The sequence below is a fragment of the Plectropomus leopardus genome, chromosome 21 (genome assembly GCF_026936395.1).
Source record: "Plectropomus leopardus strain MGB_pleo_1.0 chromosome 21, ASM2693639v1, whole genome shotgun sequence".
NCBI classification, from domain to species: Eukaryota; Metazoa; Chordata; class Actinopteri; order Perciformes; family Serranidae; genus Plectropomus; species Plectropomus leopardus.
Window position 1 is genome coordinate 9,685,773 of NC_142196.1, and position 18,477 is coordinate 9,704,249.

At 38.7% G+C, this 18,477-nt stretch overlaps 1 long non-coding RNA gene across 1 annotated transcript; it reads right to left on the minus strand.

The window, feature by feature from the left end:
* Positions 1-2,192: 2,192 nt before the first annotated feature.
* Positions 2,193-8,338, minus strand: LOC148186017 (uncharacterized). Its single transcript, XR_015775360.1, has 3 exons — positions 8,248-8,338; positions 8,023-8,169; positions 2,193-3,467 (listed from the first exon to the last, which is right to left on the minus strand). It is a non-coding gene; the product is annotated as an uncharacterized LOC148186017 (long non-coding RNA).
* Between the last annotated feature and the right edge of the window lie 10,139 nt (positions 8,339-18,477).

An 18,477-nucleotide genomic window follows, 5' to 3' on the forward strand; every position in this document is an offset into this window, starting at 1 on the left:
TGCTTAGCAAGCCCTCTTGACTAAGTTGTCCTTTGACAGAGCAATAGGTCCAAGATTCCTACATGAAGGAATATGTCATAGTTTATTGTACCTGTCCAGTTTTGTTGAACCTCCTCATTTGGCGTATAAACCATCATTAATTGCTGTACCACGGCATGGCCAGGCCCTAAGACCTGTTCTGAGTGAAAAATGATTCACATACTAAAATATGCATTATTAGTAGTGTCCTTGTGTCTTTTGAGTTTCAAAAGGAAAGAAGCATGAATATAAATGAAAGGACAAGTAATGAGGCTAAATGAGCGAAAAGAAGGAAATAATGATAAGTGAGAGGGAAGCCAAACTCCCTCATTACACTTTTACCAAACTTCCTCCTTGGTAGAAAAAGTGGCAAAAGAGTGATCTTTCAAGAATTAAATTAAGTCTTGAGCCATTTTCATTTTGAATTTTGTAATATCACAACACCTAAGTAAATCATTATGCAACATAAAATGTGTTTCAAACTTCTTCTTCAAATCCTTTTTCTCTGAATGTTGATCAGTGTACAGGGATTTAAATGTTCTATGTTATTCATTATTGAGAAAAAAAATTGTCCCAGTTAAATGGGAATTAGCTAATCCTGAATCCGAAGCCTTTCAAAATCATCTGAGCATCCTGTACCGGAATTTACTGGCAAAGTTTGAGGCTCTTTGGATTTGCCAGCTGCAAGCATTAACATAAAGAAAAAGCTTTACAGCAATACAGCTCACACATTTGAAAGAAATATCCACTTTGATCTTACTGACATCCTGTATGCTAGGAATTTTAGTTGGATAATCATAATAATAAGAAAAAATATTGTTGTGTCAAATACCACACTTTTCATCAAAAACATGTTTAAGCCTTACATAGGTTAAATACCTTTCAGGATGAAGTGTAAAAATGTTTTAAAATCACATTTCTGTGAAGCTTTACTGAAGTGGTCATTAAAATACAACTCTAGCAGTGTGAACCCAGACTGTTTACCACTCACTCAGAGCTTGTTGAGTTTTAAAATGATAAATGGACATTAAAACAAGGATTAAAGATAAACACGACTGTGTCACCAACATGAGGTCAGCGGCAGCTTTGACCCTCAGACCAGAGAATCTGCGTCATGCCTTCAGACGCCATTACTCACTTGGATGGAGAAAGCCAATCAACATGCTGGCAAACAGGAGCTTTGTTTATCCTACTACAGTATATTGTTGGCCCTCAGCTGCAATTTTCCACTCTTATTTCCTGTTCCCAACAACAACATCAAGAGGATTTTATGCTAAACCGTGTCCATGAAAACAGTCTGCAGTGACTGAGGTCACTCGTGATGTGAGAGACAAAGAGAGGGCAAGAAATACAGTGTCTTTCCATCTTGTATGATTGTTGAAAACATTTCAAGGATGCTGTCATGTTCAGCCAGGGGTGTGAGTGCAAATTATGGTGCAGATACTCAATATGTTTCTCAGAAATAAACATTTCAGCACAGTGCAGCTTTGAAGCATCAAATAAACTAATCTGTAAAGAGCAATAGACTATACTGTTATAATGAGAGCTGCGTGAGGTTTATTGTGCAACCTGGTGAATATATGTTAAGATTCTCAGACTGCATATCACAGCTCTTTAAATTTAAATTTTAAAAGAAAATTAAAAAAAACTGCCACTGAGCAGAGACCCAAATAATGAGCAGTGTGTGGGATTTAGTGGCATCTATAGGATGGCAGATTGCAACCAGTTGAAACTAGTCCTTCAGCGTTCATTGCTCAGGAGGTTTTTACCAGCAGCAGAGGGATCCGCAGAGGACTCTTCCTCTCCAAAACATATGGAAGAAAGCAGTTTTATGTTAAAAAAAAAAAGATTTTTTTTGACACTGCTGGTTGCAGAGGGGCTGATGGTCCATGCAAAAATGGGAAAGTGCGAATGGCTCTATCTAGAGCCAATAAAAACTTCTTTCTTAAGTAACAAAAAGACTGTTTTCATTTTCAGGTGATTCTACACTGCAGAAAGTTAGTTGACCTTAATATTTTGAGGTAATTAGTTTCCACAAAACTTTTAACTATCCTGAACTTATCAGGTTTTACAGTGCTGGACTTTCAAGGAGCTTCTGTGTTAAGTCATTGTGTTCTTAGGACCCAAAAGGAAATTCAGACACAGGAGCGTGGATGTTAATGGTGGATTTATTTGAAAGGGTAGCTGGGGGAATGGAGGAAGCTGGGGTTGGCATGGGCAGGCAGGTCTGAGAGGAAGAGGAGAATCTGAGACCAGCTGGGGCTGTGGAAAACCAACGTATGAGCATAAGGGCTCGCTTGGCAGGCTTTAATGGAGCGGATGTTGGTGGTGAGTATTAGTGGAAGTGGACGCTGGTGATCTCAGGCACAGAAGATAATAATCAATAAGCAGCTCAAAAAATACACAGAAAAAGCTCTAGTACAAAGATGCTGAGCGGCTGAGAAGTAAAAACCACTGAATCTGGCAAAACAATCTGGAGATGAGTGAGTGATGCCCCTGGGTTCTTTTACTGCATGGTGATGAGCTGATTGAAAACAGGAGTGGAGACTGAATCAGGAGCCAGGTGTGGAAAAGCTACACCCACAACACACACAGACGCAGGTAAACAGACAGGGGAGGTGGAAACATGAGGGAGACTGGGAAAGTAATTGAGCGATTTATTCACACTCCAAAATTGCTGTATTGAAGGCAGACACATTACATGCTGGGACCAATTAAATACAACATTTACATTTACAGACATTTACAGAAGGCCTGAGATACAAGAAAAAGAAAAAAAAGTGATTTTTTTGAGGGGACATTTATATAATTTGGCATGTTTCTTCCTCATATTTATTTGGATATGACTGAAGGACAACCAAAAATATTATCAGGATACTTTTTTCAAATTGTACCTTTTTAAGGTTTTATCTTCATATCTGCAATATTCTAGTTTATGTAAGATCTACCGGAGGTTTTTCAGAATATAGCATGGACCATCAACCTGATCTCTCAGGGCAAATGGAGGAACAGAAAGGTTGGATGCAGCGAAAATGTCTTGTGGTTTTTGAAAATAAAATGGAGATGGGTACAGTTCCCAAGTTTACAAATTAAACTGACAGTTTAGTGTCACAGGTGGAACATTTAGAGATTCCATCCTTTAAAGCCTTGTTTTTCCTTGTAGTCCTGTTACGCTCTTCGTGTTCGCTCAATAATTTAAAGTGCTGGCCTGCCGTCACACTGTGTCAGAGAGGAAAGTAGTCATTTCTTTGGCGTAAACACTTTTAAGCCATTTAGCTTTCAGGTCATTTTTGGTGGTAAAATCCATAGTGCATTTCTTCGTGCGCTTTCTGACAGGATAAAGAATGATTGGAGTCTCTTTTTCTGGATTGTCTTTCTCTCTTGCAGACGACCAAGATACAGTTAGTTCCTCTTGAAGCATCCAGACAGTGAAGACAAGGGAGGGAGCTCTGCATAGTGAAAGAAATCGGGACATGGCTTAATGCCAGCAACCATCATTTATAATGATATATAACACAACCACACTGAAATCATCCATTTGTCCTCATAGGGACATCATTTGCTCCTCGCTACACCTTCAGCATTTGCTCTGCTGACTATGTTTTCGGCATAAAGCTAGAGTAGGCAGAAATTTGAAAAAGGCAAAAAGCAAAAAAAAATTTCATTGTAGAATTGCACTCAGCTCACTCGCTCAGCTCCTCTTTGCCCTATGCTCTCTCTATTTTGTGTATCAGGCTAAACTCTGCATTTTTCTTCTATCACTGTACCACTTCACCAATCCTGACACATTTTATTTTGTTTATTGTCAGATTTTTTTTTTGACTCTCTTTTTGATAAATCTGTCTTTCTTTTTTCGGGTTGCTTAGCAGTGTCAGCAGTTGTTTCCAGTGCTGGAAAAGTAATTTTCTCTCCAGGATTTTCCGCATTTAAATCAAGCTTCCACCAAAGGGATATGCATGCATTTCTACTTTTCTAGAACAGCCAATAAAAACCCCCTTCTTTCTGATAGGACCTGTGATTGGCCAAAATCTCCCATCAGAGGCTAGATTTTCTAAAGCCTGAAAACAGAGCCACAAGGAGGTGCAGCAATCTAGTTTTCTCTCAGGCCACTTAAACTATACTTAACTTGAAGCTTATTATTGGATTTTTGCCCAATGACACCAAAATAAAATTGCCTACCTAAGCTTTAAAGCAATGGTGACAATAATCGAATGACAATAGCCTTTTAGATTTCCAGAGTTCTCATGGATTACTTTGCATTTACATAAGAGTGTATACTATATGTCACCACACATGCACATGTCTCCACACTCCTTGACGATGGCAGCTCCTCTCCTTTCAGTTTACACCAACTGAAGTCACAGGGCAGGTTCTCACATTATCAAATTGAAATCTTATCTCTTTCTTACTGCTGTGCCTTTACATGCAAATCCACACAGCTCACCACCATGTGTCCATCACTCAAACAAAGTACCAGTGGGATTCTGGTAGGTCACCATGGCAACTTAAGGCACCCAGTGATTGCTGAACTGCAAAAATACTTTGTGTCAATGCACAATAATATTAAATATTATTTAAATATTATTAATACACACACATCGGTGACAGGTATTACTACTGAGCACATGTGACATGATACCTCCTTTGAAATTACAGTTTTATGACTATGAAAAAGTAAAACATATCACCAAGTAAAGCATTGTACTTTTTCAAAGGAGCATTTTTTGATGCTGCAAATCCTTGGCAGACATAAATCATTTCTTTGTACTCAGCACTGGTAAAAGGACAATGTGAATGTGTTTTGCATAATGATATTAAACCTCCAGTGGGACTTTAAAGTTGAATTAGATATAACAGTTGTTCTCATCTGTTTTTACATAAATTAGTTTCATTTCAAGTTTAATTTACATTTACAGCCTGATTTTAAAAAAAAATTATCTAAATACAGGTTATCCATTTGCAAAAAAAGAAACAAATGTACTTCTACATCCCTCTGTGTTGATACATCCTCCACACAGTTTGTCCTTACACTGCTCTTCTCCAAACATACTCTGTTCAAATCCTGTCTTACTAAAACATTAAAACACAAACATATTTAAACACATAATTAGTCATTTCTGCAACCCCCGAGGCATTCGGCTTGTGTGTGTGTGCAAATATAAAACTTATACAGTTAATGTTTCTTCATCTACTATCAAAAGTAAAAGAAAAAATAAAATGAAATAAAATTAACAATTCATCTATAATTTTCTAAAGATAGAAACAAATACCCAACATCCCAGTGTTTTTCCATGCAAAAACAAGCTGGTTATTTTGCCACATGTATACAAATACTGCAGGAATGCATTGAGGTTGAGATATCCTCGAGGGGCAGATTCACCTTCAACTGCTTCATCCTCTGTGACACTCGACTGTTTCTCCTCTCCCTGGTGTTGACGGCTCGATACAAAGACTTGGCAGCAGCTATATAGATTCCCTGAGGGGTAAGGGGGGTCTGTAGGACACAAGTCCATACCTTCAGCTGACGGCACACCTGCTCTAATGTGATTCACACCACACTATTGTCATCATATAGGCTCTTTGTGTTTGTGTGTGCACTAGCGTGCACCTGAAAGGTCTGTGCAATCTGTTCTGTGCAACACATTGTATGCAGAGCAGACCAACTGTCAGAGCAGCCCCTAAGGCCTTTATAAGGATACTAAATGAAAAAGCCAAAGGCTGCTGCTGACATGTTGATTATAACTCATGAGGACTTAAACACATGCACACACACACAAACACACACATTGCCTCTAAAATGGGTATGTGAGCCCTGTTGTTTTGCCGAGAGTCAATAAGACCATCAAAAAGCAAAGTGAATTTAATGTTTTATGCTTGAAATTATTTAAATCCCACAGCTTAATATGAGTAAGAGTTATTCTTTTTTATTCAAGTTCAAAACCACTATTTTCCTTTGATTTAAATATTAACAAGTCAACCCAGGGGCATTTTGTCACTGTGCTGTAGATGAAAACCTTCCCTCAAATTAGGGCTGTGAATTTAGGTTTACAGTTCATGCTGGTTAATTTTCCAAAACATTGTGTTTGAATAAATGTAAAATGTTTCAGTCCATAGCAAACCATAGAAGCTACAGTAGTTTTACTGGCACTGTTACCAGCATCCTGTGCAACTGCTTGCTAAACAAAGCCAGCTACTCTGTGTTTTAAGAGCTTTAAGGGCACATTCATGTAGACTCTAAGAGGCACTAAACGTCTTAAAATGACCGTCTCACTTTATAACAGCTCTGGTTGCCTGGTAACAGGTGTCTAATGAGGCTTTTATTGAAGGGTAATGACACAGGCAGCACCTGAAGTGATCACTGGATGTGCAGTTTCTCTGAATTCTCACCCCAACTTCACTGAGATCCAATGATGATGTTTACCTTAATTCACTTTATGGGCTGTGTAAATCACAAGAAGTACAGCATAACTTTTCGTTGAGTTTTTAAAATGCTAGCAAAACACTCACTTTCATAACTCTGAACATTTATTCTTTGCGATTCCAGCAGACAAGTAATAAAACACCGCTTTTGTATATAAATTAATTCATAAAAGGAGGAATCAATTTGACGCCACTTCATAAAAGCTTTTATATAGTTGATGTTCTAAAGGGCACAGTGCCGAGTTTTTTCAAGGATTGATCATGCTGTAAAAAAAGTGATGTATTTTACATTTCTAGCAGTAGATGAAGTTTGTTGGAATGAATACAAGTCCTAGAGGATTGCAGAAGCGTGGACAGTGTCACCATTACTGATCAAACAACACATAGAGCTACTTCTTCAAAATAAAATCCAACGACGAGAAAGCCAGTTTACATAAAGCTTAGGTTTATGTTAGGAGATATAGGTATAAGTTAGGAGAGTGACTCCATGCACAACTTTTTTGCTAAGTGAAATAAGTCAACAACTATTGGGTGGATTGAACTTTTGTACTGACATTCTTTGTTCCCAAGCCCACAGACTTTTGACCTTTCAGTTGGTCCAATACTTCGGTTTATTGCCAGAAACCTGCAAAACTAATAACGTATCCGTTAGTCACAGCTGTGTGCTTGGAGCTAATTAAAAAATTTTAGCATGCTGAGCTGCTCAACTAATGATGCCATGCTCTTATTCTGACAGCCAAAATTAGTCTAAAAAATGTCCCACTGGACCAGACGCCCACTTCTACGACTGCATGTTAACCCAAAAATAACAACCCATTTCCTTGTGGCATCTAAGCCACCCATCCTAGGTGTTTTTTTACCAACCCTTTGTGATGTTTTCCAGCAGCATTTGAGCCACTGAACCTGGGTGTTTTCATTGACCCGTCCCTTCTTTTCTAATGGCCTAACCTTAATCATAACCTTAATCAATCATGGATGTTTAAGCCAAAATATGATCTTTTCCTCACCATAACCAAGTGTTTTTTTGTACCTAACCACACCTTTACCACAGCATTACTGAGAAATGGTTTCGTAGAATACATAAAGATATCACCTACGAAATAATGTAGAAATGTAACATGTCTGCTGTTTACACAAACTTAAAATGTTAAGATTGTTTTTCATGTGATTGGTTTTTCTGACTGCAGGGGTGTGTATAAGGGTCACCTGGAACATTTTTCAGACTAACAGGGCTTCAGACTTTTGGAACATTTTCAGAAAATGGCAATCCACTATCCAATAAGGTGAACACAATATACCAGAATCTCTATTGAAAGGATCTTTTCCTTTATATCATGCAGTCCCCTTTTTTTTCTCTTCTCTTTCAATATAATCTGTAGAAACATACCTTTGTGTTGTAGAAAAAGAAAGAGCAAATCGACAAAAATGTTAAAAGAAACCTTTCGAGTTTTTAGTCTCAGCCTGTGTCTACTTTCATTGTTACCTTTTCAACCTCATCCTTCACCGTGACGTTATGTAACAAAGGGTGAAGCCACCTTCTCAAAGCTGACTTTCTTTCCTCAAAAAGAAAAAAAAAACTCCAACAGCTTCAAGCAACTTCCTTATGTGGTGTGGTGGGATTATTTTTCTTGGGTCCAGCGTGACTCATCTGAATCCTTGTCCTCCCTCAGACGCTATTTCTGTCTCCTGCTTGTGATCCAGTCTGTCCTGGAGCCAGAGGAGCCTCTGTGTCTACAGAAAGGTAAGTGTGTGATGTGAATAGATGTACCATTTAGTGACATGCCAGTAAATCAAACCAACCCTACGTACCACATTAAGATTCATTCTTTGCCTGGATGTAAATAAAAGAAGCTTCATACAACAGGAGATGCAGAGGCTGATGATGTCACAGGAAATCCTGTTTAGAGACAGTTCAGATGGCTTACTGATGCATTGTGGGAGGTCACACAGTAGGCAAAAACATGAGGAAAAACATAATAACAGTATGCAGCGTGAAATATTGACATGAATACAAATAATAAATCTGCCCAGGTGTGTGTGTTCTTATTAGCACGCAGCTAGTGAGGGATATGAATACTGTGTGAATGAACATCAAGTATAGGTTTCAAACTGATGATTTACATATGTGTGTGTGTGTGTGTGTGTGTGTGTGTGTGTGTGTGTGTGTGCATGTGTGTGCGTGTGCAAGTGTGAGAATGGGTGTAAACAGGAAGACAGATCTGGGGGGAACTCTGCTTTTAGAAAAAGGCCTCTTTGAATCCACTTTTGTACTCGCAGCAGCAGGATGCAACACCCAGAATACAACAAGGCACAAACACGTCACCAGTGAAGTGAAACTGACTTCTGAGGTTACAAATACCTCGGAGATGCACTTGCGCCTCTCCATAAAAAACATAAAACACTTCCTAACGACAAATTTTATGTCATCTATGAACTTATTCAGATACCGCTTGCAGTGATCTTGTTTTGGGCTTTGAAACTGAGAATCAAGACCATAATATTTTGAAGATTTAAGGGAACATTTTAGGAAGTACAATAAAACACTTTCTTGCCAAGAGGGAGATGAGCACATTGAGTCAGTGCAGTAAATCTATAGGCTGTTCTAATGAACTGTTCATATGTTTTTGTACGGAAAGTAATGCACCAAAATTCGTACATATCCCTTGTAATCATGAGTCAGTGATTGTGTGCTGATGAAAGTAAACAAGGAAGCAGTAAGGAGACATGAGTGGTCTTGTAGGGGATGGTGGATGGGTCAAAAAACCACTAACTTCCCACTAAGACACGTGTTCACAAACATGTGAACTTTGACTGAACCTTGAGTCATTTTAAGGTATTTTCCTCACCACGTTTCTTTTTCTAAACAATACGTTTAGGATATAACATCATTGGTGGGGCACTTATGTCCAAACTGGTGTGTGTGTGCATTTTCATAAACCTTTCTTTGAGGATACATTGAAATATAAAACTACATCCAGGAGACTGTTTTCTTATCTTAACATAACATTGTTGGGCTGTCTTGGTGAACATGCCTTCTCAGGAAGTCGAGTATAGTGTCTGTTGAGTGGCAGACCTGGGTGGTAGTTCCCATTTTTAAGACAAAGGACAGGAGGGCATGCTCGAATTATTATAATTATAATAATTATAATAATTCGAGCATGCCCTCCTGTCCTTTGTCTTATTATAATTATTATAATTATTATTATTATAATTATTATTATTATTATTATTATTATTATTGCCCATTCAGTCTACATGTGTCCTCTGGACTTGGAAAAAGCTATCGGCCACATCCCATTGGGAGTCTTGTGGAGGGGAATGTGGGAAAATGGGGTACCAGGGTCATTGCTACGAGCCATCTAGTCCTTGTTTGACCAAAATGAGAGGTGTGTTTGCATACTCGGCACAAAGTCAAACACAATACCAGTGGGTGTTGTTCCTCTGCCAGGGTTGTCACCGATTCTGTTTGTGATATTCATGGACAGGATCTCAAGGCACAGCTGGCTCAGAAAAGGGTCGGGTTTGGGGACCTCAGAATCACATCTCTGCTCTTTGCAGATGATGTGGTACTGTTGGTTTCATCACACCGTGACCCTCAGCATGCACTGGGGCAGTTTACAGCTGAGTTTGAAGGGATCGGGATGAGAGTCAGTACCTGCAAGTCTGAGGCCATGGTTTTCTGCTGGAAAATGGTGGATGGCTACTGCTCCATGTAAGTCCCAACTTTTATCTTTGGTCACAAGTTTTGAATGGTGCCCAAAAGAATGATATCATGGATCCAGTCAGCTAAAATGAGTTTCCTCTGTAGGATGGCTGGCTCAGGCTTAGTAATAGGATGAGGAGCCGATTTTGTTAACTCCACAGAGAGAGCTAGTTTGGCCTATTCCCCATTTCCAGTCTTTATGCTAAGCTAACAAGCTGTTGGCTGTAGCCTCAAATTTACCGTACAGACATACAAATGGTATCAATCCTCTCATCTAACTCATGGCGAGAGCAAATAAATGCATTTCCCAAAATTTGTTTTCTCTATGACAAGATAGATAATTTAAGTCCACCACTGGAAAAAATAATAACTGCTGGGTGATTCTGTGACAAATCCTTATCTTCTTTTTATTAAGTTGGCCTCCCTGCATGAAGACAGAAGGCAGTAAATATAATAGCGAATGGTAACAATGCACAGTGGCGCATCTGCTATGTAAATTCACTGAGTCATGTGACAAGCCACAAATGCACATTTGTACTAGTTTCCTATCATTTCCATGCACCGAGGGATTTGCACTACTAAAGACATGCCCAGCAGCATCTATAAAAGCTTCCACTAACAGGATATAATGCCAACAGAATGATTACTGTGTTACATCAACATGGCAAAGAAGTAGCAAGATGGTCCCTTTTTATGCATGTGGAAACTGCAGACATCTGGCAGTCTGTAAATCTGTCAGAAAGAGAACTTAATAAGATTTCTGTCAAACTGACGGGAAGTCAGCATAACCCTGTATCTTTATCTTCAGTGTGCTTTGTCTACAGTATACATATCCCAAATTCTTACTGCAGAAATGACCCAATTTTCAAATGGGAATCATTAAAATTTCATCTTTTATCTCATCTCATCTTGTGGACTTTTAGATTTAGGAATTTAGAAATTTAGCTTCTTCGACTACATGCAGGTTTAGCCGCCACTTATAATGAATTTTATAAAAGAACAAACATTTGCGCCCAAAAGAAAACTTTTTTATGGGTTATTGCAGTGCAGCAAGGGTCAGTATGAGTTATGGTGTCAAAACATGTCCTCCATCAGCATTTTCTCAGTGGAAATAATAGAAAAATATCCTTGGAATAGCAGAAAATTTGACATTAAAACCTGTCTTGCACAGTAGAAAATGTTAGGAGAGATGTTGCAAAAATAAATACAGAGCCAGGAGTCTCGAGACCATGTTCCTGTAATGCTGTTGTTGGAAAAATGATGCAAGATGTTACAAAAGTTGGAATGAATCCCAAAAGTGGCCCCAGACTGCAGTGGTCACTCATACACACTGTTGCAAACTTGTCTGTGCATATAACATGGCACAAATTAATTTAGTAATGCCCGGTTGGATCGAGTTGCTCTGTTCCAACCAAATGCCAAAAATGTGTGTGTGTGTGTGTGTGTGTGTGTGTGTGTGTGTGTGTGTGTGTGTGTGTGTGTGTGTGTGTGTGTGTGTGTGTGTGCTTGAGTGCGTGTGTGTGACAGAGTCCAGCTGTGTGGTCATCTGGCCAGAAACAGGGGGAGTCAGACAGAGGAGGCTAAAGGGATCACTGGGGAAAAGGAGAGTTGAGGAGGAGGAGAAAAATGTGAGAGAGGTGAAAGCAGGGAAGAGGATTACCGAGTAGCAGAGAAAATGTCAACATTGGGTGATAAGGAATAAGCACTGTGGATGTGGAAATAAAGATGGTGGATCGAGTAAGAAGGAAGCAGCAGCTGACTAAAACATTATAAAATATCCAAGCTTGTTATGTACAGACACCCTGACCATCTGCTGATGTCTGTCTTCTCCTATGTCCCATAACGACCGTCACAATTCCTGGATTACAAAAAAGGATGTCAGTGAAGGTTATTCAAGCAGCAATTCCATAAAAACCTATTTTCCATTTCCTTGGAGGCAGTCAATGAGGTAAATGAAAAGTTAACAGAGAGATAAGAATCTGACATTTCTGTCAGAAGTCATTTCCAAGCTATTGCTTTCCACCAGAAATGAAAAAAACCAAGAAAACAGGATAATTTCTTCAGTGTTATCATGGGGGTGTATTATATTAATCAGTTAACTGTTCTCTGTTGTAAAAATCTGCCTCTTCTATCCACCGCAGGCCTTCGTAGCTCAGAATGACAGAAAGGTCAGAAAAAGGACGTCAGCGGCAGAGGGAAATTTCTATATTACCTAATCTGTGCTGGATAATGCTGCTGAGGTGATGTTAAGAAAGCACAAGAGGACTCATTCAGTATTTAATGTAATAGGGGAAAAAAATTAAAAACCGGGAAAGAGTGGTTTACGGGGGTGGAGGGGCAGAGTGGGAACTAAAGAGGGTGAAAGATTGAGAGGATGTCCTGTTTGGGTCATGTGCTTCAGAGCGTTTTACTGTGGGAAAGTGTGTGTGCGTGTGTTTGTGTGGTCTGGCTTAGCTAGTTGTGAGAACTGACTTTTGGGGGCCCACAGGTCTTGTAAGGACATTTAGGTTAGACGTTGTGAGTTAGTCTTTGAAGGAGGCTGTGGGTGGAGTTGGGCATTCTTTATTGTTTATTTAAGAATCTACATTAGAAGCACATGGATGTGCCTCTAGTCATCCAGGGTCCTACAAGTAGAAATGCAGGAAAGACAGAAGTATATGAAGTATATAAAGTATATAAAAATAATCAGCAAGCTAGACAGATACCCAAATTATAGACTTAGAAGAAATGTTAAACATAACAAAAATGAGAGAGAAAGACACTCAACACATATTAAGTGATATAGGCAAGCAGAATAAATGAAAGAAAGAAAAAATGTAAAGATATTAATGGTCCAGTGTGTTGCATTTAGGTGGATATATTAGCAAAGAAGTAATATGATACATTTGTTTTACTGTATAATCACCTAAATATAAGAATCGTTGTGGTTTTGTTACCTTGGCCATTTATAACTACATTGGTAGCAGGTCCTTGTCCATTGAGTCTGCTAGTTTACGCTGCCATGTTTCTATAGTACCCAAAAATGGACAAACTGAAAACTGGCTCGGTGCAACTGAGAGGTTTCAGTTGGTTGAAATCTGCAATCCTCTCTGCTAGATGCCACATAATACTATGAATTCTACACACTGCTCCTTTATAATAAAGAGCACATGTACATACTTGTAGTGCTATGTGCTAGTCATGTTATTTGGCAAGATAATTCTTTGTCTGCTTCACCCTGTTTAAGCCCCATCATACTGATGTAAGTCAATACAATGTCCTCACAAATGTAGAAGACCACCATTTGTGAATGTGTGCAGTATGTAAGTATATGTTGCCTGAGAGCTCCTCCCAGAAGTCTTGGCCCTCTACGCACAAACATTAGACTTTTACCATTAATTGTAAAACCAAAACATACCACTTGACCCCTGCAGTTATCAGTCACACTGTGTACATTACATCAAAAATAGAACCATTTTCAAGCATGCCTGTGTGTGCATGCTGGGATCAAGACAACATAAAAGAGGAAACTGGGAAAACAGTGGCAGCCAAGACAAACAATGATATAAAGTACAGTATTAAATAGCCATTTTGACACTGCAGTGAGGATTCTACTCTCAAATTCTCTGTCTTAGCGGTGTGTAAGATTTGGGGAGATTTAGTGGCTTCAACCATGAGGATTGCGGATTGCAACCAGCTAAAACATCTCCTGTGGGCCAAGCATGAACTCCAAGATAGAGTTCATTGTTCAGGAGGTATACTGGGAGCTGAATTATCCCCAGAGGTCTCTTCCTCTCCAAAACAAATGCACCAAGTAAAGCGGTAAAACCACTGAATAAAGCAGTTTCATGTTACAAATCAGTGTTTTTCCGACACTGTGGCAGACTCTGGACGAAGCTGTTGTGTAGATATGAATGGCTAGTTGTAAAGTAATGAAAACACAAAGAATATAATTTTCAGGTGATAATGCACTGAAGAAAACAACATACAGTATTCTTTATCTGCCAATATATGCCCCCAAATCCTACAAATGGAACCTTAAAACTTAACTAAAACTAACTAAACAAACTTAAAACCAAAACTTATTCAGTTTATGTAATTTATCTACATGTGTATGTATCAAATAGATATGAGGATGTGTTTATAATGAGAAATGCTAGTGCAAAACCTTAAATGTTGACATATCTGTGTGATAGTGTGTCTCAATGAACACACACACACATACACACACACACACACACACGCAGTTTTTATAAAATGTTTGAGTCTCAATATTAACCATGTCTGACATGATGAAGGCTCATCCTTGAGTACAGCCAGTCTACTCATTCTCATGCAGCATTTTAATCAGGATTCATGTAACAGGAATGGCAAACCACAAAAGACCAACAGTCTGCAGCTTTTAACTCCCATCAAACACTCCACCAGCTGATCTCACTCATTTCTTTCAGGGGGAGGAGAGGAAGTCATCAGTGAAATCACCTGCTGAGGTGATTAGTAAAATAAAAACCTGCAGACTGTGTGCCATGGTTCATGGCACCTGGCTCAGCATTCCAGCAGTTTAACCCTTTGAAACCTGAGCAAACTGTTTTGATTTCTTTCATAAACATGGGCAAATTTTGAGAAAAAAAATTATAAGGAAACTACCTGAAAATAAGCCCAAAAAAAGTTTTTTAAAAAAAATGAACACAACAACAACAACAATGAGCAACTTAACTTTAAGTGCTGAAAAAAATTTCTGTGATATAATTTAATATAAAATTATTATTATTATAAATGTAGTTTTTGGGACATTTTTCCCCTTTTTGGATACTTTTCTAATAATACTTCTTTTAAAACTACAGTTTAAAAATAAACTATTTTTTTTAACTTATAAAAGTTCGTGTTTGGGCTGCCTACAATTTTTAAAGTTGACTGATTTGAGATGACAAGTTGGATTTTATTGCAACTTGTCTTCGTAAATTCAGTCAACTTAAAATTGCGGGACATTTCTTGTTGTGTTGGTCATTACTTTTTTCCCCCTTGAAAAGCCACAGTTGAGCATCAGCGCTTAGTGCCTTGCCAATAGTTCACCCATCACAACAGTGCAGCCCTGGGTGGAAGCATGGCACTCTCGTACTTCCTGAACTGCTTTTGGTCGAAACCGCTGGGTCAACCCACTTCCCTGTATTCTTCTGTCAACTCTGGGAAAAGGCTTTAATATCCTTCCTGCCTCCAAGATGCTGGCCATGGAGGCGGCCATCCTTGAGGGCAACTGCACTGCGTTGTGTCCCCTCACAGCACAGTGAACTATTGTCTCTTCAGTTTGTGTCTCTAAACTCTGTTGTTTAGCCTCTCAGAAGAAACAAAAAACTCTTGTTTCGCTTCCTGGACAGTTTCAGATGGAATAAATATTGCCCTATATCTTGCCGTTTGTTTGTTTAGGTGGAGTCTGTAATGATACTGTGATTGTTTTGTAGTCATTCAGTTTGTCTTTTCCGGCTTTGTACCTCACAGTCCAAACTCGACAGCAATGTCAACATCATTGACCATCACCCACTGACAATGATGACTGCATTGTTTGACTGTGAGTTTATTTACATGATGCAATGATAAGATTTGAAACTGCATGGCTGGGTTTTCTTTGTATTGTTTCAAGGGTTTACACAGACACGTAGCAAATCAGTTGTGAATTCAGCTGTTGGGCTGTTTGTATACGTTGAGATAATATTATTGTCTTAATAAAAGAATAATGTCTGAGTCTGAATGCACGCACACATTTTGTCCATGTAAACTATCCCAGGGCTTCAGTATTCTGAGGAGTTATGACTGAACAAAGTCGATGCATTTTCCAAAAGCACATTTTCTCTGGAGTGTGAAAGACGTCCTACATTCTGTTTTCCACCTCATCTAACACGAGGCGAAAAGCCAGAGACGGCATTTAAAATTAGAGAAACAGAATCAGCAAGATTGTAATGCAACTTTAAAGTGATCAATTCTACAAAAGTTACTGATGCCAAACAGCAACTTCTTTGTGCCCCAAACTTTTTTCTTGCAGCATTATAGTATTGTAAAGGTCCTAAACCTTTTGGGGCCAGACGAATCTTATCTGGACTGTGATTGTGTGAAGAAGAGTCAAGAATGTTATATTATTAAGTTGGCCATGTGAAAGTAAAAGCTATTAATTATTAACTGTCCAGCAGATTTAGCTGACACAAGTAATCCATGTTTTGTTTGGTTCTGAGGTACTTTCTCTATTACTTAACATCACATCAAACACAGGAACATTTTCAGATAAGTCTGGCTTTCCCTTTGATATTGACGTAAACTCTTTTTACAGGTTGGAATCTTGTAAATATGGTAACTCCAACATGGCAAGAACCGTCATCACACTCTTCTGACTTTGTACCAACAAATGCTAGTCACACCCGACAGCAGCACAACAAAATTATCCATCATTTTTTTATTCCTCACAATAAAGACAATTTGTAAGCCAAGAACTTGCTTCTGCTATGCCCAAATTGTCAACATTCTCTTACTCAGTGACTTTGAGACATGTTCCTGATAAATCAGCGATGGCTTGGGTCCATGCCCTTGTACCAATAGTTTAAAATTCCAAAGCTCCAACAAAAAATTCCCCATTGAACCTCTCTGTTCTCTTTGGGAGCTTGCCATTGAAGAAACGGCCATTCAGAGCAATGGGTGTTTGTTTTGGGGATAATGGTTTATGGTCGCATAAATGGCCTTTCCTCCAATGAAACATTTTTTTGGCTACTGGGGCTTTGAAATAATGTGCCCTTGGTGCATTGGGCAGTCCCAGTGATTTTCCAGCTGTCACACTGTCATATCAGCAAGTGCATAAGGTTTCTCTGAGTCATTTTACACCCATTAAGAAAACTTTCCGTAAGTTTATATTGCTGCAGATTTTGCCTGAAGGAATCACCCACAACTCAAACCAATGTTAATAGAGGAAACACATCTAGTGTATTCATCAACCATTTCTTTAAATATTGCTTGATGATGCTATTTTGACAAAAACAAGAAAATTGATTACCTCTCATCCACCATGTTAGGCAAAAGACTGGAAGTTGTTCAAATCTGGCAGTCGGTCCCTTTTGTGTCTTGGTCATGAAAAAAGTAAAAACTAGAAAATCAAACAGTCCCAAATCCACAATTGTACATATTTTGGCATCATAAAGGTAGCAAATTGCTATTCCATTCCTGTTTATACCATTTTCCAGCCTTTGCAGCTTCTCTCACTGAAGCTTTTACCAGGTGTCATCAATTAAGTCCATGACAGACAGGATTAAGGCGTCGGCTTTAGGGTGGAGGTTGGGATTGGGTCTTTGTGAATCACAATAGCTTCCCAAGCTTTTTTTTCTCTTTTTTCTCTGCACTGTGCCATTAACAGCCCCTGGCATTTGCAAACTTGTTAGCTTAGCAGCTATGAAACAATAAGTTAACATATTTCATCCAAAATAGTATGTGTTGAACTGTTTTTCGCTTGGAAGAGGCTGAATTAAAGAAGTTAGGTAAATAAGTTAAAACAGCAAGTAAACTACAATAGTTTATTCTATTTTGTATCCACTAACTTTCAGTTCACATGAAAGTATACCCTTTTCATGGACTTACTTCACCTTGTTAGCTAATCCACTGATAGAAGCTATTCCAGTTAACTTAAATATGACCCGGCCTTTGGTGCAGTACAACTTACACCTTTCTACATTATACTCGTTCATGATGACTTTATGTACCTCTAAGCAGACAGAATTTCTAAAAACTTTCTGAAGAAGCCTGTTAATTTTTTCTTCTAGTACTGGTGCTGTACATGAAAGTAAATATATATGGCTTTATAAAGTTGAAAAATGCTTAATTTCACGCTCCTACGGCACAATGCAGATTGGATAGATCACAGATTGGATGTGTCAGCACCCTCGGGTACTTATGGCAGTTGGATCAAAAACTAAACTAGGGCAGCAAGCGTAGTTTTAGCTTTGATTTAAGTGTAATTGTGATCTTAAATAGTATCTTCACTAAATATTTCAGTGAGCAGATCTTCAATTGATAGAATAAATATGCAGTGCAAGCTGGTAAGAATCGTACTTCCTTTTGACAGCAGTGGATATGTTGTCCTACACAGACACATGCGTTTATACACCTCTCCAATGACACGACATAAATGAAATAGAATTAAATAACCTGGCAGATTTGGTTCATAAGAAGGAACCACTCAGGTGGGTGGAGCAGTTTATAGACAACTTTAGAGAGGACAAAGTCCAGGCGGGTTTGTTTCATAGAGGAAACACCTGTAGACCTTGTGATGAAAAATGACACTTTCAGAATGTGGAGCATGTGAGTGTTTGTTCTCAGATAACTTT